The sequence below is a fragment of the Mirounga leonina genome, unplaced genomic scaffold (genome assembly GCF_011800145.1).
Source record: "Mirounga leonina isolate KUSES-001 unplaced genomic scaffold, KU_Mleo_1.0 Mir_53, whole genome shotgun sequence".
NCBI lineage: Eukaryota > Metazoa > Chordata > Mammalia > Carnivora > Phocidae > Mirounga > Mirounga leonina.
The window spans coordinates 69,157,046-69,180,878 of record NW_023270807.1 but is presented as its reverse complement, the minus strand read 5'-3'; the positions used below and the strand labels follow the sequence as shown (position 1 = coordinate 69,180,878).

General features: G+C 38.7%; 1 protein-coding gene across 2 annotated transcripts in view; it reads left to right on the top strand.

Moving 5' to 3' along the window:
* The window catches only part of HS3ST5 (heparan sulfate-glucosamine 3-sulfotransferase 5), a 161,074-nt gene that overhangs the window by 52,881 nt on the left and 84,360 nt on the right, over positions 1–23,833 (top strand). For both annotated transcript variants that reach the window (XM_034990314.1, XM_034990313.1), the window contains one exon: positions 3,886–3,999. The gene's annotated coding sequence lies outside the window, so the exon portion shown is untranslated. The remainder of the gene's footprint in view (positions 1–3,885; positions 4,000–23,833) is intronic.

Sequence of the window (23,833 nt, the reverse complement as noted above, 5' to 3'; positions counted from 1 at the left end):
ATGAGGCATTTAGGTCAGTGCTAACAATATTTAGTAGCTGATAAATGGTAGCACTATCATTAATAGACAAATTTGCACAGCTTAGCACAGCACACAGAGGAATAGGATATTCATGGACGTAGTTCTTCACCGTACCAGGAAACAATGATTAGTGTGGGTGGTTAGAATTTCCTCATATTCTGTAAGCGAATATGTTTGAGAAGCTAGAATTATTTCTAAAGTTCCCAAACCTGCTCCCTCATGGTTCCTAGGTATATAAACAATGTTGTGTGTTTAAAGAGAAGTTAAAGGGGCACCTGGGTGGCTCAGTCGTTAAGCGTCTGCCTTCAGCTCAGGTCATGATCCCAGAGTCCTGGGATCGAGCCCCGCATCAGGCTCCCTGCTCCACGGAGAGCCTGCTTCTCCCTCTCCCACTTCCCCTGCTTGTGTTCCCTCTCTCACTGTCTCTCTCTCTCTGTCAAATAAATAAATAAATAATTTAAAAATAAATAAATAAAATAAAGAGAGGTTAAAGTCAGAACATTTCCTTGAAAACACGTTCTAGTTCCATTATCACACTGACTCGAAGGTTTTTTTTTTAACACCAGTTGTTACACACTTACGAATCATTTGCTAAAAACAGTGGTTTCTCCTAAATGTATTAAAGCCAAAATTAGTTTATAAAATTTAGATCCCTTTAAAGTTAAAACAATCATATCCTTGGTGATATAGACTCTTAGTACCTACGAGGTTAAAGTACATATCATATGTAACAAAGGAAACGTCAATGACATATCAGTATTGGGTTCTACTACATATTAGCCATTCTAGATACCCTGCAGTCATGCCTACTACCAGTGGCTCATTGTGAGTTACAACTGAAACCAGCACAAGATGCAGAGGAATCCTGATTTATCTTAATATTAAAATTTTACAGCACTTTTTGAGCTATTTTATAAATTAATTAATTTCAAAATGGATGAAGCAGTATCATTGAGGTTTAGCTAATTATGTGTAAATTAAATATAAGCATTTAAAATAACCATTTTAATTAAATACAAGACTCAGGCAACTAATCATTAAAAGTGGAATTGGTAACTTGAGATTTATCATTCTGAATCTATTTGCACCACATTTCTAATGAATTCTTTCCTCTACTTAAATGAAAGACAAAATGCATCTCCCCAAAGTGGCAGCTAGTAAAAGACAACCCTTTCTTGGGTCATTGTTGTCAGTTTGAAATTGACTCAGGCAAAAAAAAATCTGCTTTGCTCCAGTCTCTTAGATACAAAACTGTAGCTACTCTTTGCTAAACCATTTCCAACATGACATATATTTTAGTTCTATAAACATCTAAGAAAAACCCTAATCATTGTAATAGCATTTATTACTGCAAAAAAAATGGATATATTTTGTAAGAAAAAAATTATACTTTTTATAGAGGAGGCTCTGAGGAAGAAAAATCTGAATAATTTGTGATTTAATTTTTTAAATTAAAATAATTTATTACAACTTCAAGAATAATGAGAAATAACGCTTTGGATAGCTTCATTTTCTATATAGTAGCTATATACTCCAAACTTTATGTTTGTAAGAATATAAAAATATATTGCTGTGTTCAGATTTCTGTATGGTAATTTATATATGTTTAAAAAAATAACCACCAGCTAGTTTTTATTCTGCAGTGTAACTATCACTTAGCATAAACCATGATGCATGGTTAAGTGCTTAATAAACATTTGTAGGTTGAGTAAATATATCGATAAATTTTATAAAATATCTTTTAAAAGATTCTCTTTTAAAACTATTTATTGTTATATGATACCTTCTACTTTAACCTATTCCAAATAGTGAATAAAGCTGAAGTGCTTCTCCTTAGCACTTTGAGGCCGGTACATTTTTGTGCTATCCTGCCATCTATTGCTTTTCTATATCCTGGAATTAGTATAGACATTAAAAATCCAAAAGAGAGCAGTGCCTCTGCTGGCTGAGAAAGATTGATTTAAAGGCAAGTTAGCTTGTTTTGTTCCTTGGCGCTAAATACCTGCAATTACTGATTGTCTCATTTTTCTTCTGTTGTAAAAACTGAACTAATTGAAGGTACTACCCTTAGGGGATGAGTTCTGCAAAGTAATGAATGTTGAGTGCCCTCTTGAGTTTAGCATTTTAATTATTCATAATTATAATGATTTCTGTTTATTTGGGAACTTTAGAAGTAATTCTAGCTTCTCAAACAAATTGAGAAGCAGAGTGGTTGAGGCTTCATTTTGCTTTGTCTTATGTTGAGGTCAGCAGTCTCTGAGCATGCGAGGAGTTCTCACAAGCAATGGATCCAGTTTTCTGGCTAATAAGTAGACACTACCAATGTGTGCCATGTCCTGAAATAACCAAATGTACTTTTTTTCTACTAGTTCTCTGGTTTCTCTGGAACTGTTTGGGCAGTATTGGGATAGTGAGGTGGAGAATGGACAAGGATTCAAGTGGAAGAACTGGAAATAATGTATGAAAGTGTGTTAATCAGAGAAGAGATACAAGAGATTTGGTAGCTGGCTATTAACCAAGTATATACAATTTTAAAGTCTTTTCTTTTTCTTGAAAAAGGTGTGGTGGGGGGGCGCCTGGGTGGCATAGTCGGTTAAGTGTCTGACTCTTGATCTCGACTCAGGTCATGATTTCAGGGTCCTGGGATCAAGCCCCACGTCAGGCTCTGTGCTCAGTGTGGAGTCTTCTTGGGATTCCCTCTCCTCCCTCTGCCACCCCCCCCCACATGCTCTTGCTCTCACTCTCTCTTTTTTTTCAAGATTTTATTTGACAGAGAGAGAGCATGCACAAGCACAGGGAGCAATAGAGGGAGAGGGAGAAGTGGGCTCCCCACTGAGCAGAGAGCCCGATGTGGGGCTCGATCCCAGGACCCTGAGATCATGACCTGAGCCAAAGGCAGACACTTAGCCGACTAAGCCACCCAGGCACCTCTCTTGCTCTGTCTCTAAAATAAATACATAAATCTTTAAAAAAAAAAAAAAAAAGAAAGAGCAAAACTTAAAAAAAAAGTGTGTATGTGTAAAAGATGCACATTGCCATTTTGGACCAGAACAATCTTATGTCTACTATTAAATATATATTAGTGATAATGATGTATTGGGACTGGGCTCCTGCAATCTATTTAGATGTCATATACACTCTTAACAATAGCCTGGAAAAAACAATGAAATATTACTTTAAAAAAAAAGAGTTTGGCATTGCAAACCTGTTTCATTGCAGTCTGTTTCATTTTCTCATCTTTTTCTTTCTTTCCTTTTTAACCTCTCTAATACAGCACTTTAGTTTTAGAGCCAAACATGTACTCGCAGCTAAAGAATTACTCAGGTCTCCTAGTGTTCTATATTCAACTTAGGAAGAAGCAGCAAGTACTTAATATATTCAAGTAGTAGCAAAGGTAAAAATGATTTGTGTGGATAATCATCATATGGCTATAAAAGGTAGTCTGAAATGCACAATGTGGGCATCTTTAAGTAGAGTACATTTAACCTCTCTCACCTAAAAACTTCAACAGCCAGATCAGAAACAAATTTTCTGCTGCAGGAACATTATCTGAAAGTGCATGTGGGTAGCCCCCAATTTACAAGTCCATTTCTAATCAAAGGGAATTAACAGTTGCATATTCCAGGGTTAGGCTCAAATGTGAGCTCTGCTCTTCATCAGCAAATTGTTTAATAAAGGCACTCTGGAAGTACCATTTAAAAAGAGAAAGAAAGAAGAAAATGTTCTGATCATCCAAGACATACTTCTTCTTCTGCCCATAACACATTTTTAACTACAGCTGCTAAGGAGCAGCAAAAAAAATAATGATTAAAACAAAATAAAAAACTCACTGGAAAATCGCTTTGTCTCCGTCTCCACCCCCAGGTACTAACAAGCAGGAAATAAGCCAAAAGGACGGGAGGTAGGTTGAGAAGAGGCCATGGAATATCCACCAACCAGATAATCATCGCCTGATCATTGAGAAGTGTCTGAATGTAGGTATGTGTACTGAACACTAACGTGCTTTCGGTTATCCAACTTTCGGTCCTCCCACCCCGTGGGTTATACATCTGCCATCTCATCAGCCTTTGGAAAGCACTGCTCGGCATGACATGGCACCCATGCACACAGATACACCGCCTCTCAGAAACCCCAGGTGGTTCTCCCATAGGGGGTCCTCCCTCCTCTCTGGGCTTCTCAAACATTCTAAAAAAATGAGTTTAAAGTGCCACTTGTTCCTCCGTCTCAGTGTTCCCATATAGAAACCTTCCCCGCTGACGCCGAGCCTTATTTCCTGAACACAGAGAGCCTTTGTCCTTGTTGTCCTATCTGAAACAACTTTCCCAAATCCTCCTTCCTGGTTTTAATTCTGCTTTTCCTCCAAGACCTAAGTCAAGTTCCACCTACATTACAAAATCGTGCCGATTTTCCATCCCAATTATGTCCTTCCTTCCAGACTGCCATAGAACTTGTGGTTATACCCCACTCTGACATTTGACACCTTGTGTTGTGTATGACTTTGTCTCTCCTTATGCATGTGCCCTGTGTCCTCAGGGTAACTAGCTATTTCTGGAAAGGTGGGATCTGTTGCATTTTTTATACCAGAATCCAGGGTGAGGAGAAGTGGGCATGTAACGAGCTGCTCTGAGAGAGCAAGGCGACAAAGCAAGATGGTTAAGAACACAGATCTGCAGCTAGACTGCCAGAGGCTGAGTTTGAGTTCCTGTTCAGCCAGCTAGTAACTGACTGTGGCAAGGTTCTTTTTTTTTTTTTTCTTTTTTTTTAAAGATTTTATTTATTTATTTGACAGGGAGAGACACAGTGAGAGAAGGAACACAAGCAGAGGGAGTGGGAGAGGGAGAAGCAGGCTTCCCGCAGAGCAGGGAGCCCCATGCGGGGCTCGATCCCAGGACCCTGGGACCATGACCTGAACCGAAGGCAGATGCTTAACGACTGAGCCACCCCGGCGCCCCTGTGTGGCAAGGTTCTTACAAAAACTTTCTGTGCCTCAATTTCCTTATCTCTAAAATGGGAATAATTAATACATCCATCCCCTTGAGTTATGGTAAAGTTTAAATTAGTTAAATAAAAAGTGCTTAGCGTAGTCTAATGCTTATTGAATGCTCAAAAATTGTTACCTACTAATTAGTGTATACATGTAATAGTCCATCTCAGTTAAGTTTTTCAATAATGTCATAAGATAGATCACATTATTCCCATTCTAAAAAGAATAAATCTGTGACCCTGAGAGGTCAGGTCATTGCCCAAAATCACACGAAGAGGCAGAATGAGAGTCAAGTTGTCTGACCTTAAACCCTGGGTTGTTTCACACTGCACATTGCCTCACACACCATTTACTGTTGCTAACGATGAAATGTATAGCTTAAACCAAATTATGCTGAGATTTCACTAGATTTGACCTTGGAAAATCTTTTCAATGTGCAATGTTTTAGTTAGCTGTAAAAACTCTTTTTATGGGCTAATCCAAATGCGGTGGAATCATGATTACCTTTTTTTGTTTGTTTGTTTGTTTGTTTGTCTGTTTGGTTTGACTCGGAGGCCAAAATTCAGCTCAACAAATATTTCTGTTCCCAGGCACTGAAGAAGGATAGAGAAAATACCAAATGGGTAGTTTTGCCCTAGAGTGTTTTATAATCTAGGTGACTAAAGTCAGGGAAACACAAAGCAGAAACACCTCGCACGTTTTTAAACCTTTCTTTCCTAGGTCCCTTTGAGACCGGCTCTTCCATGCTCCCTTCCTCACCCCATGTCATAATATGGTCTGGACACAGTACCACTGCCTACAAAAATAACACTTTGGGGTTTGGCCGAATGTGCCATTCAAGAGTCAACTCTAACATGTATAAGCTTTTAAATCATTGTATTCTATCTGAAATTATTTGGGAGAATTTTTAAAAAGCCCTGTTGAACTTGGCAGACTAGCCCCTCTTGGAGTATCTTTATTTTCTAGGAAATGAAGTCTGGTTCTTGTCACTGCCAAAATTCCTTGGCTGCTGCTACTTCTTTTGTGCATCTGTAGTCCTTAGCACTGTGCTGGGGTATAGTAGATGACTGATAAATCCTTGGTTCAATGAACTGTTGTCACCCAAGTGATAACGTTAATGTACTCAGCTCTCCTGGCCCACCACTGGATTGCAGAGTAACTTCAGAGATCCTCTATAGACCTAAGGGAACTACCTCTAGGTGAAGACTCCCCAAGAGGGGATTGGAAGGACTAACATTTTTGAACACTTACCTTATTCCAGGTTTTTTACTTTACATATACCATTTCATTTAATCATCAAGGTAACCCTGTGAAGTAGGTATTGTTATCCCCCCATTTACCAACAAGGAAGCTAAAATTCAAGGTTTAACCAATATATTTAAAAATCACACAACTGGTGAGACGGAATTTCTAACACAAGTCTAATCCAAAGACCAACAAATGATGAAGTAGTAACGGGGACGAAGTGAGCCCAAATTCAGAGTCAGGAGGGAGATACTCTCTTCGGACACTCATGTCAAGTGACTCAGCCACATCAGATAGCCTCTTCATGCCTGTTTCCTCATCTCGTGTCACCTTATGAAGATCAAAATATTTCGTTTGTAAAATGGCTTTGAAATTATCGTTGATACTATAAACATAAGTTCTAGTTAATGGGTCTGGTAAAAACAGACACCGAAACAGTTTAGAAGCCCCCCAAGTCGTTTGATATGCATAGCAGGTAATAGGAGGAAGGTAGAGGCAATGAAAGAAAGCAGAGGCCAAAAACAAGCAAATGCCACCATGCCTATGGAGGGATTTTGGAAGCAGATCTAGAAAAGACTGCTCTAGTACTCGTGTCAATCCAATGCTGTGCACTTATCAGTTACTAAGTGGCGCTTACACATATAATATGTCACATCATGTTTTAAAGTGTAGATATAATGGCCAGAATCACTAAACCAAGGACTGAATAGAGGATAAAACAGTGGAAATGAGGACTGTTGCATAAGGAGCTGTATACCTGTGTAAAGAATGGTTGTTTGGCAGGCTACTCATCTGAAGGATTAAGAGTAATGCTGCCCTTAACCACTTGGTTCTCAAGGTGCGTGTGTACATGAAACACCCCAGGGGCCTTTGTGGGAACTGGAGTGCTGCTTCTTGAAGCGATCTGTCCAAAAGTTTTTCAGAGCAACTAATGGCACTTCAAGTTGTAGCTGATGTCTGGTTTTGACCTTGTAAATGTTAAGGGAAGTAATGTATTTGATGAGTTTTAAGCATGTGCTTCAGTTAAGTTACTGTGCTAGTAGAAACAGCTTAGTCTTATGAACTGTGGGGTGCTTTCCATTCTTTCGCGTTTAATTGCATTCCTGCTGAGTTTAGATAATAAGTCATTAATCTCAGCATCTGATCTAATCCATGATGTAAGAAAGTTACCCATATTTCTTCTTTCCATTTGTTGACATGGTAAGTTCCAGAAACCACCTACCAGATTTTTTTAAATTGTATTTTAACCTCAGCGACAATAGGCAACCTAACTGATATTTTAAACAATATTCAAGAAGTCAAAGAGAAATTAAGAAACCACTTCTGTTAAGGGTCTTTTGTTAAAACCTGCCTGGAGAAGGCCTCCACTGCTGAGATGGAGAATCTGTGACCAGTCGCTCAGTTTCATCTAACCAATTTTAACTGCCAAATATTTCTAAAAACATAGGCCTATGACAATAACACATTTAACTTTTTTTAAGTAGCTGCCTTACTATTTGAAGTTTATCATTATTGTTCACTGTTGAACATCTTGATGATAGAATGGGTTGCCAGAATAATGATTGGAGTAATCACAGCAAAGAGTGACTAATTTGGGGAACATTTTTAGAGCACAGTCTTAAGTTATAAAGGTATTTTGTACACTATAAGTCATTATACAAATATTATTTATAAGAATAATATTTATAATATCAAATTATGTTTGTCTGCAAAGTAGTGAAATATAATGGAGGAAAATTTTCCTACTTTTACTTAAAAAATATTAATGAACATGGGTTCTTTAATACAGAACAGGATAGTACCTGAGAGAAGCCAGAGAGAAGAATTATAATATCTACTGTAACAGAGTGCTTGTTCTGTGCTACACACTCTATTTTCACTTTGAGTCTTCAAAATGTCCCTGCAAGATTTTGTTTTCTTCATACACCCACTTATACAATTGGGGCTCAGATCCTTTAATAAATAGATTAATCAACTAGTAAATGGTAGTGCCCCAAGTTAAACCCAGATGTTTTAGATTCCTATACTCATACTCTTTAACTATTAGGGAAGCCATTTTCCTCCATAAACAATAGGAAGTAAGGAGTCAAAAAGAAAAGCTTTCAAAACAAAAATGATAATCGTAGCTATCATTTATTTAATGTGCCAGGTGTGGGGGTAGGTGCCACAGGGTGCCCTTAAAGTCACTGACCTCATTAACAGCTCAAAAGGGGTTCATTCATCTCAGGTTTTTCAAGTGAATTGGATATTGATATTTTCATTTGCCTTGTGAGAATTTTAGAATTCAAAGGCATTGAGTGACTGATCCAAGATGGCATGCCGGGTAAGCAGCAGAATGGAGTTGCCAACCCAGGTCTTGATGAGTTCCAAAATCCATATTCTTTCTGCAGAATATTATAAGCTAAAATATATTTCTGATTTATAAAATAAAGCCTCTGCACTGCTGCATACTTACCGTTTTTTCTCTGAATTTATTCTTAGAATGATTTTAATTTTGTTTAGAAGTTACTGAGTTTTCTGTTGGTAAGGAACTTTCAGAAAATGAGTATTAATTCAATGAATATGCACTACTTTGTGTTTATCCCAATGGTGCCCAAGTTTACATTAAAGTCATATTCTAACATTATTAAATCTCATGTGCTCAGCTTATATTTCATAATCTAGAATTTCACTAAGAACTTAAAGATGGAAACAGATTTATTAGGTGCGGGAAAACTGCCTCGCATACAGAAGTTGCTGCTCTGGAATACCACAAGTTACCAGCACAACTGAGTAGCTTTCATGCTAATCTTGCAAGAAGCATAGAGAGGCATTTTGCATTCATTCATTAAACAAGTGTCTACTGATTGCTAACTATTTTCATACCTTCGTGCTAGGGAGATTGGCAGATAATAAGAACACAAACACCCCTACCCTTAAAGAGTTTTACAAATTAAGTAGGGAGAAAAGACATGGAAACCGTTAAGCAATGAAAACTGAAGTTAAGCCATATTGCAACACTGAAATAAATCATTTTAATACAAAAAAATAAAAACAATGAGTGTTCCAGTTTCATGGCTGGAGGTGCTGACTATGAGTTGAAGTAGTGAAAAAGGCTTCACAGAAGGAAGGCAACTGGCTAGGCAGAGAGGATGGATGGTACCTGCCAGGCAGGCGCTATGGTGGAAGTGGCCCAGCAGCAGGTGCATTTATTATCTCACAGGTTTGTGCAGGGGAACTGGAAAAGATGAGATTAGAAAAGGAGGTGAGGCCAGACAGTCAAAGGCTTTGATTCTAGCTAAAGACTCTGGCCTTTGGCCTCCAGGTGGTGGGGACTCATTGAAAATTTTTGAGCAGAAGAATGACATAATTAAAAGAGCACTTTAAAAAAGATTAATTTGGCAGGAGTAGGCAAGATGGATTGGTAGAAAGAGAACAGGAACAGGGAAACTACCACAATAATTCAGTTCTAAGGTGATGAAGTTCTAGACAGAAGTGACAGCGCGATAGAGGGAAAGAATAAATGCAAGAAATAGTGCAAAGAAAGACAGGAGAGAAGGTGATGATGGGATGTGGGAGAGAAAGACACAAAATATACTAACTTTGCATTCTGTTTGGGAACTTTTATAGTTTACAAAGTATATAGAGTTCTTTGACATTGTACATAATATTCATGGTCTGAGATGCCATTGGATGGCAGGACCATCTTGCTTTTATTCACTGTAGCATTTCTTTTAGCAAAATCTGCAGTGAAGTCCTGATTTTCAAGAGAAAATGAATACAATTATAAAAATGCCTGGGAGAATAATTGTAGCTTTATGTTGTGCTACTACTTCCGTAACTACCAGCAATAATGACTGCAGTTATAGGATGGAAGTATAATTAGATGAGTAATGAAAACTCGACCCCCAAAATTCCAGTATCTTAGTTCAGCTGTTGTATTTTTTTTTACCAATTGACTTTCAAAAGTCACTAATTGATTGTCCAGAGTACATTATTTTCACAAATATATTAATATGATTCTCTAGTAGTTTAGAGTTTATTTGGTGCTTTCCTGCTAGGATTAATTACATTGTCTTCGAAATGTCCATGTATAATAATTGTTTTACTTTACAAATGGAAAAACTGAGCCATAAAGAAAGTGAATTAATGATTTATCCAGAGTGGTGTGAGAGCTCAAGAATCTATCTTACCTGTGGGCCCAGTGGACTAGAGAGAGAAAATAAAACTAGAAAGACATCAACAATCTTTTTAGTTATCTAGGTTTAGTGAAATACCCGGTGCCAGGCAAATGTAGCTTTCTTGCCTAGAACACACACACACACACACACACACACTCCATTGCATTACAATGATATAGAGTAGTTACTTCAAAAAGCAAGTGTCATTTTAATATTACTTAGATGCTGTTTTTAATGCCTCAAGTAAAATGTATTGTAGCTTCTAATATTAATTCATTCCCCACTTAGAATTGTTAAAAATATTTATGATCTGGTATAGAGCAAAGCATTTTGTTATCCATTTTCTTCAGCTTTGATATAAAAGCATTCTTCAGCTGTTTTCTAGGGACGAATGTTGTCAAAGTTTGATGGTAATTTATGTTGTCAGTCCATTAAGTTGATTTTATGGCAGCCAACACAACTATTGTCCATTTATGAGAAACCCGAGGACTACTCTGGGTCTCCACAAAGGCCATTTGATACCTGCCCTCTCATATGGCTGACCTTGAGGGGAGTTGACTTTGGTAATTTATGGGGAACACCATCTAGGAATACCTATTTGCAAGATTCACTGTCATTTAGTGCTAAATGATCATTGCTGAGTCCAGAGACAATCTGAGCTCCTGACAGAGCAATCCCATAAAAAATATTGCCTACCCACCCAGGTGTCCTTTCCAATTATCTGGAGTAGAAATTAATACTTTTAAAAGCTGCTAGTTTTTGAAAGGTTATTACAATTTATTCCAACGGTTTCCTTTGCACATTATGATGAATTAGTTTATTACACCATTATTTTCCATGTCAGCTTTTTAGAAGATTGAACCATAATGTTGAAACATTAGTGTGAATGGCAAACATACTACTTTACAGCTGAGTAATATATTTCTTTGAGAAAAATGTGCTCAGTTTTTAATAACAGGTAATTTTATGTTTATGCTCCCTAATGCTGTTGTCAGGTGTTATTTATTTCTGCTTGGTAAGAACTGGAGAACTTTCTTTTAAAATGTTAATGGGGGGGTTGGACAGATTTTAGAGTAATAGTAAGAATATACTACTTAAAATTAGAAAATATAAATTGCAAGTGTTTTTTCCTGAAAGCTAATATGTTCTAAGGTTTTCTTGACACCAGTTTAATATATGATGACTTCCAGGGAGAATGATACTACTCTCAATTTTTTTCCTTAAATACAGTTGGCGGGAAGAGATCTTTTTGTTCATTTTTCTAAGGTCTTAATGGCTTCCAAGTTTTTCTTTAATAAAACTTCTTTATCTTAAATGATTTATTGCTTCATAAATCATTTAGTGATGTTCTATCATTTACAGGTGTTTTGTAAATATTAATTAACACTATGATGGAGATTTATTTTTTTCAGTCATTCTCTATTATATATTAACTAAAATAGTAAAGAAGTATAGGTGATTTCCTATTTACCAGGTACTTAAAAAATACTCATTGTACCTGTCTGTGACAAAGATTGATGAGAAATATTCTAAAGAGTGCTCAATGTACTATATTTTTATTCATAGAGCAAATATATTTTAATGCTTATCATATGGCAGGCATTACACAACTGTGCATAGTTGGGACATAGCCAGGACAACAGTTTAGAAATTCAGTCTTTTTTATTTCTATTACAATTATTTTTATCCCTATAGTTTTGTTTTTTTTTTTTTTAAATACAACTCCACAAAAATTCTGAATCTTGACTAAACTGAGCGTGTAAGCAAATTCAGTAACAACTTGGAAGTTTTATGTTTGCTACCTCCAATCCAACAAATGCTTGCCAAAGGAAATACTGTTTTTTTTTTTGTTTTCTCATCAAACACATTTGTTTCTTTAGCAAACGTTTTCAATATTGAAGTATTTATTTTTGTTGACATGACTGAAGCAAATGTTAGTTTTAGCAGAATTAAGATTCATAACATTCATAAGTTTTCCCCATTGTGCCTGAGAATTTCTTGATAATGTAGGAGATGGGTGACAGGAAGTGTTCTAAGTTTCTCCATTTGGGGGGAAAGGGGTGTGATTTTTGCTGAAGTATAACATACATGCAGAAAAAAGATGCACATATAATAAGTGTACAGCTCAACGGATTGTCACAAAATGAACATACCTGTGTAATCAGCACTCAAAGCAAGAGACAGAAATCATCAGCATTTCAACATTTCCCCTTCCAGTTGATCACTCTCCAGCACCCCCACCCCCTAACTGTTCTTCCTACTATTGACATCATACATTAGGTTAGACAGGTTTTTGAAATTTGTATATAATAAAATCATGATAAAATTATGACTTCTTTTGTTCAGCATCATGTTTTTGAGATTCATCCACATCGTTGTATGTAGGTGTACTTCGTTTTCATCACTACATGGTATATTCCATATTTTTATTTGCCCAGTCTACTATTGATGTTCACTAGATTGATTCCAGCATGGGGTTATTGCAAAAAAAAAAAAAAAAAAAAAAAAAAACCTGCTGTGTTAGCATTTCCATCTATATCATTTGGTGAAAAATAATAGCATTTCGATTGGGTATATTTCTTGGAGTATTGGACTGGGCCTCAGGATATGTATAGGTTCAGCTTTCATAGATACTACCAACCAGTTTTCCTGAGTCCTGGCAATGTTTTACACTTCCTAGTTATTTTCCTTTGGACCTTAAGCTTAAAAATACTTGGGAAGATTTGGAGTAAATAATTTCTAGGTTTCTATCAGGCCTGAAGTACTGTAATTCAGTACTTGTTACAAAGGAGAACATTGGCATAGATTTTCACAAAAGGCAGATAATGAGAATCTGCTATTTGGTTTTCCATTATATTTCTCAGTTTGCATTTGCATCTGGATTTGACTGTTAATGAACCTAGCATTCACATTTTATGCTAAATAATGAAATTACAGTATCTGGTGCAGAAAAGCTGGAAAGTTTTCTGGTTTACTCAGTCATATTCTTCCATGTATATAGCATATTTCTTGCTGGGCTGATGGTAGTAACTGGCCAAATGCAAAACAGTACCACTCTTCTTCAGCATTCCTGGTTATTTTCACTGGAGTAAAGTAGCACAGGGATTGTGAGGCTGTATCTCTTGTGGTATTTTACACGAAGCAAGTATTCCATACATTTTGTTGGACACATCCATTTTGTTGGATGGAGTTTTTTTTGTTGTGGGGGAGGATTTGGGGGTTTCATACAATCTTGGCTCTGCCAACTGACTTCGGCCAAATTGTTTATCTCTCTTAGCCTTATTTTCTTCATCTGTAATGTGGAGAAAATAATGGCTCCTGCCCCATAGGTCTCTGTGAGAACAAAGTGACCACGCAGGTGAAGCTCTTTGCACAGTGCCCGCACACGGTACTCAGTAACTGTTGGGTGTTGTTGCTGTTTACTTGTTTGTTTTTCTTTTTTCTTTTTCTTTTTTATTATGTTCCATTTGTTTTTTAATTTTAAGATGGGTATTCTTTCAACTTCTGTCTAAAGATAGTAAAGATTCTGTTGCTTATACTTTCAGAAAAGTAGACAGACATGCTACTAGCGTAAGTCAATTAGAACTTGACAACTGGATTTTATCCTTTCTCCTATTAATGTTTCCACAAGTATTTTTGAGTTCCGACACAAGACCCAGTTGCTCCACCACAAACAGGTGAGACCCCACCCCTGGGCACGCAAAGCTGACATGACTTGCAAGGTAAAGTGCAGTTGGACAGTTCAAGTGCAGTCAGACACGGCATAAATGGGAAGTTCAGACGGTACCGATTGCACAGCAGGGCACTTCGCTCCAGGAAGGCTTTCTGGAGGAAGTGACCCTCCACTTACAGCTGACAGATGCACAGCAGCTGACCAGCTAAGGGAGGAATAAGAATTACTGGGACAAGAGCATACCAGGCAGTGGAAACAGCATTAGAGGACTGGAAGATTTTCAGAAAGACTGAAACTGAGAAGGCTAAGTAGGAGGAAAAGAAAAGGAAATGTGTCAGGAAGAAAGAGGTTCGTTTAAAAAAGGCAAGGAGGAACCAGTCCATCAAGGCCATATGAACTGGTCTTTGGACTTTGGACGTTATCGTGAGGGTAAGGAGAAGCTATTGAATGGTTTTAAATTTGAGTGTCAGACCAGACTTTGATTTTGACTATCAAGATCAGATTTGTATATTAGAAACACCATTGTTGGTACACAGTGAAGAATGGATTGGATGAGAACAGGACAGGAGGCAGAGGAAGACCAGTTAGGAGGTCGAGAGAGGGAACAGGCTAGAGGATAGCTGTGGTGTGAGGTCTCCACGGTAGGAACAGGGAGAAGAGAATGGATACAAAGTACCACACTTGGAAATCTAGGATCATCCCCATATTCCTGGCTTGGACAATGGGATGGATAGTCATGGTATTAGGGAAGGAGGTGGGGGTGGAAGATGGATGTGTTCCACTGGGGCCTGTGAAGATTGAAGTGCCTGTGTTATCTAAGTGCCAGAGGCCAGTAAGTACTGAATAAATATCTTTGAGTTCAGGAGAGAAGTCTTAAAGGAAGGTATAACTAACATGGGTAATTCCAACAGCCAGGAACATAAGGCAGGATGCTTCAGCAGGGTTTATAGAGAGAAGAGAATGGCCTAGAACAGAGAGACCTGAGGAAAAGCCATTACATAAGATAGAGATGGAAGAAGAGGCACCTCAAGGGGCACTGAGAAATAAGAGCCACAGAGGTGGTAGGAAGATGTGAAGAGTGTGGGTATCATGATGACTGATAGGATAAAATGTTTCCAGAAGAAGGGAGTGAATGGTCAGTAGTGTCAGATACTGCCAAGGGTGTGAAATAAGCTGGGTATTGAGAAGTGTAACCACCAGATTTAGTAACAAGTAGATGTGTGAAAACTTTGCTAGGAAGAGGCTGGCTTTGAGCCAGTTAGGGTGCAAATAATAAATGGAAACGTAACTAAGAGTTGATGGACTTTCAGATGAATATATTACTAAATAGCATGTTACATGGCTATATTAGTAAGACCGTTGAACTAAGACCTGTTAAATATAGATTTTAAGACTTAAATACCAGAACTACAAAATACAACAACTCCAAAATACATGCAACTTTCGATCATGCTTTTTTTTCTTAATGGGTCTGTGTCAGTGGTTTGACATTTACCTTTGAATTCTAGAAATGTTCTGTAGAAGAATCTGAATTTTATGCCCTAATAGAATTGTTAGAAATTGGCCTCTTAATGAAACTCAGCTGCAAATTCTAAAGAAACAGGAATGAACAGGGTGAGGAAGAAATTCTCTTTGGATAAGTTCTTTTGAACACTTTTTGTTAATGTTGGAAAGAATAGGATATGAAAGCACAGCATAGAGGAATTCCAAGTGGAAAACCAGCTCCCTTGCATGTACATATATGCAGAGTCCAACTCAGAGAGAGGATGAACTCCTGGAGGAAAAGGCAGTGATTCATTATTGTGAGTTAAGAGGGGACATGTTATAAATCACAAGCAGGAAAAGCACAGTTCTGTTTTCCCTGCTCTGTTCCACTGTTGAAAATTAATTTTCCTCAGGATTTTTTTTTTTTTTTCCTGGTGGCTGTTATTTACAGTATTGTCCACCCAGACCAGCTCATTCATTTACATGGGCAGCTCTTGTTGGGGCACCAGGGTAAAGCATAGCACATTAGTTCAGGGGGTTCTAGGAACTCTAGGTGGATGAAGGGTGTGTTTATCCTCACATTTCACATCAAGCCCAGTTTAGTACGTGAGATTCGTGTTTAAAGAGCTTTGGGGTATGTGCTATGGTGAGCGCTGTGACTTGTGTAAGACTGATGAGTCACAGACCTGTACCCCTGAAACAAATAATACATTATATGTTAACAAAAAATAAATAAATAAAATTGGGAATCAAAAAATAAATAAATAAAATTGGGGGAAAAAATAAAGAGCTTTGGAAAGATTAATGTTTGGGGAATTTTCCTTTTAAAAATACCTAAGGTCACTTTGGTGTGTGATACAATCGGACCTTTCACGGACGTGACACCTTCTCCCAGTGGCTCTGTCACTTAGAGGGCAGACCTCAGGAGCCGGCCGTTGTGTGGAGCCGTTGGCCTGGGGCGTGGCAGGGCCGGGAAGGGTGCCCTTCACCCATCTCCCACCTCCCCGGTCTGAGCACGTGGAGCAGGCAGGCACTGGACGGGGGGCCCCAGTATACTCTGGCCTCATTTATTCGCCAGAGACCCAGCCCTGTGAGGGAACACTAGAATGATGTCCATTTTACCATGAGGGAAGTCAGAGCCTGAGAAATTAAGTAATTTGCCCGAGTATACAACAAATAATAAGAGCTGGATTCAAACCCAGATTCTTCCACAGTGGCCTAATGGAACTAAAGAGTAGTATTTTTGTTTGGTGTCATTCGGTTTGGTTTGGTTGGTTGTTTTCTTTTTTTTTTCTCTTGGTTTGTTTTTTGTTTTCCAAGTTGCTGAATAGAGTCCACTGGGTTGAGTAACGGAAGATACATGATTTTGCCTTCTAATTCCACCACAGCTTCACTTTGCTATCCTATCCTTTTTTTCTTTATTCTTTATATGTATTTATATCCTATTTCTATCATTGTGAGCCACTTATCATTGAAAAGAGGATGACAAAGGAGATACTTTATTAAGTCACATGATAAAGCATTATTAAAATTTAGTATCATAATAAAATAAAGCATAATAAATCAAGTCAAATATATTAGGGTTAAGCACGAGAGGTATTATTCCACGAAATAATTAGCATAAATTCATTCAACAAATACTTCTTGAGCGCCTACTACTCTCTAGGGGCTCCCCTGTGTGCTGGGTCAACAGCAGTGAACAAAACAGATGGCCTGCCCTCCTGGAGCTGTCATTCTAGGTGGGGCTGGAGGAGTTAGGGAGGCAGACAGTTATTACATATGTAAAAGGGTAGCAGGGTGTGAGAAAGCAAAGTTAAGTGGGTTGGGGGTGCCAAGGGTGGGAGGAAAAGGGTGGGTTCTTATGCATGCAGTCAGGGGAGACTTTTCAGGTGAGATTTTGTTTGACAGAGGCCACAGGGAGCAAACCCTGGCCACCTGTGTGTGAAGTGCGTCTTAGGAAGAGGAAGCCTGACCAACAAATGCCTGAGATAAGAACTCACTAAGTGTTTATGTGCCCCTCTCCCTGTTTTCCCCGAAGGAAGGAGACCAGTGTAGCCAGAAGAGAGTAGGACAGGGGAAGGGAGAATGGCAAGCTCCTAAGTCAGATAGGCAGGGTAATGGGACAGGGTGGTCTATTTTGTAGGGCCCTATAAGCCACTTCAGTCAGATTCAAATACAGTAAGCAAGTCACATTTGCAAGTAATATTGCTTTAATGCATCCAATCCAAGTTTTACCAGTTTGCCCCTCTTTTGTGTTTCTTTTTAGTTATAAATAGTTATAAATAGTTCCAATTGGATTATCTGTCCTGAATCCAAAAAGAACAGATCAGAAATTAAGCAAGCTCTCCCTCCCTTCTCCTCCCTCAGAGCAGGAAGCAGTAACTGGTCATAGAGTTCTCTGTTCACTGCAAAAGGTCAGAGCCAGCCAAGAGATGAACCGTTCCAGATATAGCCCTTAATATGCGGATCTTTCCATCCCTGCCCTTCACCTCACCCTGCTTCATTAATAGACTAAGGTCCAAGACCCAAGCCTCCAGCAGCTGGGTTTGCCTTTGCTTCGGCCCAGTTGCCTGAGCCAGAAATTAAAATGCCCTGACAACCATCCTGACCTTGTGTGCACTCCCTCCCCTTTGGTCCCCTGGGTAATTCCTTACTGCTCACTGTTGCCCACTTGAAGGGATCTGAACAGCAAAGAGCTGAAGGCAAAATAATCTTGACCTTCCCAGGTCTTAGCTTCCTCATTTGCAAAATGGGTCTGATCTTACCCCGTCTGCAGGATTGTTGGGAGTCTGACATAGCAGCTATTAACAAAGTGATGATGGCTGATTCTAGTTGAGTCCTTGATCTGATAGAATAAAAAGAGAGAAGAAAAGTGGGTCCCAGAAACTTGAAATAGAAGAAACAGAGGTGAAAATTACTTAAGTTTTGTACTAGCCTTGTAGTTTTAGTGTTTTGCTGCTTCTACTGTATCTGGCTGAGCACAGAAGAGTTAACTAGTGAGTGAGATAAGACAGAATAAACAGTCCAGGACAAAAGCTTGATGTCTCCATCGATGTGATGTGATGGAGTCTGCCCAGTTGAGAACATGAATATGAAGATGAACATCAGATAATTCCTGCCATCCAGAGAGGACAGAGTTTTCAACTGTGGGGTGGGAAGGGTGATTATGTCAATGAAAATATAGAGACAGACTTCATTTGGAAAATTAGGAAGTGCAACAGAATTCCAATAGAAAATATAAGTATTCCAACCTCTCGTCACTTAATGGAAGATTGTTGAACATTATTCAGTAGAGCTAACTGGGCAGACTCAGAGGCCAGGGCCTAGAACTCCCCCACCACCCAGAGACCATACTCAAGAAGGTACATATCAGCTGTAAGTACTCTGAGAAAGTCTAGAGTAGGAGCCAAAGCCTGATATCTAAGTGACAGCAGTCCCCATGTTACCACTAACATAAACATTGGGCAATAAGGTATGTTTTGATGGACAGGTTAAATAGAGCAACTGGAAATATTCAAGCAAATTCATAGGGCCTCAACCATTGGCTGGGGGTCAGAGACAAGACTTCTACTCCTTGTAAAGTGGAACAAGAGGGGTTAGGGGAGACTAGAACTAACATGGGGCAACTAAGGAGTGTCGAAATTATAAGGCAGTTTCCCAGGCAGAATCAGTAAAACTGTGATCCAATAAATCAAGACAAGGCAGAAGCTTTGAAATCACAATCAAAAGCCCAGGCCAAAGTGCTTAGCAACAAAGGGGCACAGGATACTGAGCTCCTACATCCCTCCTGGCTGAGATGGGGACTCACCCGCATTTGCGAGTTGGGCCACGTGAAGAAGTGGGTAGAGGCAGACAAGAGAGCTAGTGCTAGCCCCTCCCACCTGACAGAGTCTCCGAAAAATCCATTTCAGCCTCCAGATCTCCTTGAGCTGCAAGATGAAATTCTGAGAAGATAAGGAAAGTAAATCTGTAAGTTGCATGCCTGTGAGTTTCAAGCCCTTCCTTCTTTCTAAAAATCAGTTCTTCCTTAGCTCATGAGGTGACAGAATTATTTTTCACTTTCTAAAATTTCAACTCTAACTGGATTTCAATGAAAAATGATTTCCTTAAAAACTTAAAATTCTGGAGTTGAAAGTAAACATTAAGACTGTAGGTGTTTTAATCACAGTTCCTGAAGTCTTAAAGTGATGTTTGCCGGGTAGATGTGTACGCTGAGAGACACGCAATTGGGTGCTTGCAAAAACTGATTATTTTTCTTTAAAAATACAACCTTTTGTGCTAACATTGACAATTGAGACCAAAGTTTTCTTTTGGGTAAATTAAGGAACATAAATTTGAACTTGCCAGCTTACAGTTTACCCAGCCACAGAAAATAGGATCTAAAAGTGGAGCGGAATGTGTTGAATTGGAAAAGAATGACCTTATAAATACTGGCACAAGAACTTACGTTTTTCTATTTTAATTTACAGTTTGCAAAGTGTTGATATAATTTTCTACATTTTACATAATTTGATTATAAGTGTCTTCTTGCAAAGGGTCTTTAAGTATATTGGAATTTATTGGGCAAATGCTTGTTCAGGAGCAAATGGTTATTCATCTACTTATTGCTTCCAGAGAGAGGTTGTGCTGGTTCATTTAGGTGACTGGTATCCTGTCCACCAAAAAGCTAATCAACAAGATGGCCAGTTACATTCATGAGTATTTCTTTTAGAGGCATTTCGTTTCAATCCCACAGATGGTAGCTGCAGCCCATTAGTTTGTGAGCCAAGCTTTTCCGGGTCCTATTGTACTTAGCAAAATTGCTATTGCAGCAACACGATTATTCCAAATTCAGTGAGACTCAGCAGAGCTAAAACAAAGCTATGTCATAACAATTTAATCCCAGCTCACCTTCCCCTTTACTGGATAAACAACCAAACACCTGCTGAATTCTGTTCCACATAATGAGAACATCTGAGCAACAAAGATCAAAGAACTCTGACATCTGATCTTAAAACCAATACAGTGGAACCCCTTTTTGGAAAATATTTTTATTACATGGTTTCAGATAGCTATTCTGTGGGTCAAATTATAGTACCCAAAATAAACAATACCAAAAAATCCTGACTGGACATGGTCAATTTGTAAGGCCTATACCCTCACCAAAAACATTTTTAGGTGTTTCATGCTATCTAAATCAGCCTTCATTTGAATGACTTGAAAAATGGTCACTTAAAATTTATCGGGGCAAGAGAATATGTGTTTTCTGCTTTAAAAAAGCAGTAAAAAAAAATGCAAGACAAAAAGCTATTAAGGATGTTTATCTTTCCAGTTACACTAGAATCTCCACTTTCAAAAACAAGCAAAATACTTTGAGCTTTGCAAATATCCCACACACAAGTTTTCCAATATAATTCACCTAAGACACATCAAGTGTCCCTTCTGGGTTTTTTTCTCCATACTTATAATGAATAAATAAATATGGTCACAAATAACAATGCTTTCTTCCAGGGTTTTTTTTTTTTTTCTTTTAAAGATTTATTTATTGATTTGAGAGAGAGAGCATGAGCAAGGGGAGAAACAAAAGGAAAGGGGGGGAAGCGGAGAGCCCTAAGCTGGGCTCCATCTCACAACCTTGGGATGATGACCTGATCCAAGACCAAGAACCATATACTTAACTAACTGGCTGAGCCACCCAGGCACCCCTCTTCCAGGGTTTTAATGTAATTACTGAATACATCTCTCACACTCAGGTGCTGCCTTCTTCTGTGGGTCTTTTTTTATTGCACTGCACACTATAGAATGCAAGCCCCCTTACCTTCTCCTAGTGAACCCAAATGGCTGTAACCCTCCATATTCTTTATAAAACCTTTCCTGAATGAACATGAAATGGACTTTCTACTCCCGTCCTCCATATAGGTCCAATTACAGCTTTCCCCAGGTTCTCTACTCTGTAAAGGGTCCTCGTATAATTTCCTATGTATGAAGTAAATACTTATTTTGAGGTACTCAGTCAGAAGGGCTCTTAGATCTCCACACATTTGCTTATGAGATTGCCTGTCTTAGAAAACTTTAGGAAGGCAAACACAGAACAACAGTCACGCTGTACCTGGAGCCGAATGGAGCTGAATGATGTTTTTACGTTAATGGTTGTGTGGACTGGGCTATGTGACATCTAGATCTGAGTGAATCCTGTGGTGTGTGTGGACATCCAAAGCAGCTCATTGTATTGGAATTATTGTTAAATTAATTCTATTTAGCTAATAATAATGAGCAAAAGGCTAGTTTTCAACAAGAGTAATTGATGGCAGCCAAGAAAAACATAATTAGCCATTCCCTACTCCCTGAAGAATAAATATTCTAGTCTCCAAAATAACCCTGGGCCCACAGTAGAACATCCTCCTGGCACGAGAAGTCTCCTTTCTCTTTTAGCCAATGTGTTCCTCTAGGCGACAAAGGAGAACTGTATTTTAAGCCTGTCTCTGTTTGATACTGGAGGGTGCAGAAGTACCAGGATTTTGAAGAATGCTTTAACTCATTTGGGACTACCTTTGAATTGTTGATAAAAATGGAACTTTTTTACACATAATTTCAGGATGGTGATATACCCCAGATACTAAACTCCTGTCGACCTAAGAATTTATGTCTGGAAAAATGACTTTGTGGTACCTAGAACTAAAATTCCAAATTCAAATTACTCTAGAAGTGATGCTTTTATTTGTTCTTACATAAAATCATTCTGAAATTATGATGTCATGCACAGGGACAAAGGAGGATATATTTGCTGTGACAAAGAGAACCCAAGCAACAGAAGCTTAGATACACTATGAGGTTTATTTCTCACCATCCTAACAATTTGGAGTGACCAGTCCAGGTTGGTAGGGTGACTCTGTTCCCATAGGTCATTCCAAGACCCAAGTTCCTTCATGTTGTTTTCAACCATCTTCATCTTCATAATTGAAGCTGCTAATACTCCTGCCCATGGAGAAGCAGAAATGAAGTGTAAGCAACTTTCTTTTAAATAAGTGATTTGGAAGTGGCACCTATCACTTCTATTCACATTCTGTTAGTGAGATACCACTCATATGGCCACATCTAGTGGCAAGGAAGGCTGGAAAACAGTCTGTGGAGTCCTCACCCAAGTGTCCCTGGGTAGCCAAATCTCGACGTGCTTTCAGAGTCCCACCCAATCTTTGCATCCAGCAAAGTTGTGCACAACTTTTTCCATTAGGACCAGAGATATTTGCCATTTTTTGGTGACCTCTAAACAAACAGTCAAGTTGTCTGGCTCTACCCACAGACCCTCTTTATGTGGTGTTGATGTAGGATTGGGACAACTACAATGACTTCTCCCACTCAGAAAAGAAATAAGGCATCCCTGGTCCATACCAGTGCTGAAATGCTAAGGCAGGAACTTCAGAGATTCCCTACCCTACTAGACTTGTCCCCTTGGGTAGACCCTGGAGGGCCCACTTAAACATCAACCTCCATGGCCTCTGATGTTTCCCTCTGGGTGATCCTTCCTTGTCCGTTATTCTCCTTAGCCACATCTGAGCTGAGATAGAATACCTTCTTTGGGGTCCAGTTTAGGGATCAAATGATCCCAGTCTTTCATCAGCCAGATTTCTGCTTTCTCTAATAATACGATTCTCTCAAAATTTAGTCATGTTAGGCCAGTCTCTGACATAAGAGAAGGACAAAGTTGGTTACTTTTTTGTTCTGTTTTGTTTTAAAGAGTAGTTGCTCTTTCATAACGCTCACAGTTTACTATCTCAGATATCCTATTTAGCCATCTTAGTAGTTGGTCATCAGGATAAGGCTCTACTATAAAGGAATGCTTCTTGTAGAACTATGGTTTAAAGAGGGGCACCTGGGTGGCTCAGTTGTTAAGCGCCTGCCTTCGGCTCAGGTCATAATCCCAGGGTCCTGGGATCGAGCCCCCGCATCAGGCTCCCTGCTCAGTGGGAAGCCTGCTGCTCCCTTTCCCACTCCCCCTGCTTGTGTTCCCTCTCTTGCTGTGTCTCTCTCTGTCAAATAAATAAATAAAATCTTTTAAAAAAATAAATTAAAAAAAAGAGTTACATACAGAAGCAGCTGGATTAAATTATTTTTGTCATTTCTAATGGAAATGCTGTGGACCATCTTATTTCCAAATCAGACATCCCTTCTATTGAAAATGATGAGGCTTTGGTAGCCAATGTCTAATAATTCACTTCAGTGCAACCTTAAGATGTACCTTCCCTTCAGTTGTCCTTTGGTTTAAAGGTGATGAGGCATAATGATAAC